We start from the raw sequence: 2687 nt of genomic DNA, 5'->3' as shown, positions 1-2687 counted from the left end.
TGTTTTTGCATCCACTGTTTTACTGTCACCTGCCTGTTGCAGAAGGGTCTAACTGCTTTTGCTTGTTTCTTCCTTTACCTGAGAGGAAAAAAAACTTGTGTCATCCAAAATCCTAGCATATAAGTGCCACCAAACCAGAAAGTTAGTAGAAGTATGGCTCAGCACAGAGGTATTGTAGCTGCTAGAGAGTGTATGAAATGGGATTTAGTGAAAGGCACAGATAGGAAGTGGGGGGGCGTAGAGGATCACTCTTGGCTGGGGTGTTCAGGGACCACTGAAGAAGATGGTCTATCACACAGAAGATGACCAGGGAGCAAACTAGGCAATTATTTCCTGTCTATACCTGGGGGCTGTAGTTGCAGGAAGAGAATATTTCTGGTGACCACATAAAACAAGCTATATAACAGCGATAGCAAGTAACAGTAATAGGAAGAAATCAGAGTCAAAAGGATTTATCAGTGGAAGCGATTCTGTGGCAGTTTCTTTGGCGATAGAAAGGATGCCATCATCCAAAGAAACCAAACATAACTAATAAGCAAAATTATATCTCAGGGAATATGATTCCATTGAACCAACTCTGATCAGTTCTGACACTCAGGAACATCAGGCTGGGCAATTTACAGTGTATAAATTGTAGGAAGCCCACCGTCATCGGTGGCCTTTTTAAATGTGAGTGAATCAGGCCCAGGAGGGAGGAACTCTGCACTGACAGATCTGGTAGAGGGAAGGCAGTTCAAGTATGATTTCAGTGAATGTGAGAGAATTTCACCAAATCACTTTCAGGCTCTGTGTGGTATTTTCCTCCCAGCCCAATTGCTGTTCCTAACACTAAGACTTGCAGTACAGGAACCTGAAGTTACTGCTGTGACCTGTTGTTGCTGAGCTATGGTTTAGGACCATATTGGCTGTGCTACAGAAATCTATCTCTTCCAGATAATAACAATATTACTCACATTGACTGTATTTTTAAGAATATTTGAGCATGTCCTAATTATCTAAGGAGCTGGTGGATAATAGCACTGTGCTGTGATGACAGAGTATATGCATGTCATTGGGTCTTGTTGAAAAGAAAGCTTGTTACGCTCCTTTCATGCTTTAAAGCACTGCTGCATTATAGGCAGGAGAACAGTGGGTTTGGAGATAAAGCATGAGTATGGGTGGGTATTTTGGCTGGTGGTTCACAGGTGTGTGTCAGAAGCTGAGTACTGGGATGAGTCAGCACAGAAGTGTCATCAGATAAAAATAGCTCTAGGACATAGCAGGGTGTGGTAGTTACCAAACGGATCATTGCATAGCACTCACATGGAGGGAAGTTCTTCTGACATTCCTACTCTCCCCTTCCCCTCCCCTGTTTCCAGCCATTTCATTTTCCCTCTGGCTCCTACCTGCCTGGGTCACTGGGAGCTTACCTGCTTCAGCTCAGGTACAAGCGTCTGGGTCATGGCTGCAGCAAAGGGTCAGACAGCCCAGAGCAGTTAGTGGGGTTCCATACCTGAAGTGTGGAGCAAAAATGCCCAGGCTCACAGCTCAGCCCTCAGTCTTCTAGGTGGCCATATGAACTTGACTGTCCCGTGGTGGCCAGAGAGACAGCAACAATGGGCAGGTGTCTGGCTGCAATGTACTGCCTGGTTGAAGCCAGGCAGAGGCTAGAAGCAGTGATAGGGCCCAGCACAAAGCCCCTTGGGGACCGAATTGCTACCAAATTCTTCATTTCTGAAAGAAACAAACTGATTCCTGAAGACCTTCTCCTGACAGAATGGAAAAGCCATTCAGCACAGAGATTTTACTGGTGGGATGCCTAAACATGAAGATCTAAAGCCAATGTATATGACCTAGGTCTTCCTTCTAGCCTCCAGTTGCCTCCCCAGAAGGGAGAAGGTCTCCTGTAGATCCTGTGTAATGTCTGCCAAACCCTTGGAGTTGTCTCAGAAATAGTAGGTCATCCCAGATGAAAGTACATGCCTCTGTTCAAGCAACTGAATCCATCCACGCTGCTTTTTCAGAGATCAACAATACGGTTCTTCATGGGATCCCTGTGTCTTCTTTTCAAAGAGAACATTTAGAAACTACTTTTTCTAGATAACACTTTTTCTAAGTGAAAGCCTAAATCTTGATGAAAATATCGTGACGTAATAAATTCATTTAGCGAATTGCACCTCCAGGGGAGCCTCAACCTTCCCAGAGGTCCTTGGGATTTGTGCTCTCAGAAGTAGAGCCAAGGAACATCTGGCTAAACCTGATCATTGAAGGCTCCCAACATCCTATTTCACCAGCTCCCACACTGCTTCCTGGAGCTCACTGGAGGAACAGCCTTGCTACCCATGAATCTTGCACTTGGAAGGCTGGATGCTGGGGACATGATCCTGCACCCCTGTGTAGATTCCCTTACCCATAGGAATGCAATGCCTTGCTGCTCACCAGCCATTCTCAAATCATCTTTTACAGCAGACAAGCACTGGGCTGCAGTGACCATGAAATGGTGGAGCTCAAGATCCTTAGGGCACCGAGGAGGGCGCACAGCAGGCTCACTACCCTGGACTTCAGGGGAGCAGACTTTGGCCTCTTCAGGGATCTGCTGGGTAGAGTGCCATGGGACAAAGCCCTGGAGGGAAGAGGGGCCCAAGAAAGCTGGGTAATATTCAACGATCACCTCCTTCAAGCTCAGGAGCGATGCATCCCAACAAAGA

The sequence above is a fragment of the Pygoscelis adeliae genome, unplaced genomic scaffold, assembly GCF_000699105.1.
Source record: "Pygoscelis adeliae isolate BGI_AS28 unplaced genomic scaffold, ASM69910v1 Scaffold65, whole genome shotgun sequence".
Lineage (NCBI taxonomy): Eukaryota > Metazoa > Chordata > Aves > Sphenisciformes > Spheniscidae > Pygoscelis > Pygoscelis adeliae.
Note: the sequence above shows the minus strand (reverse complement) of the source record.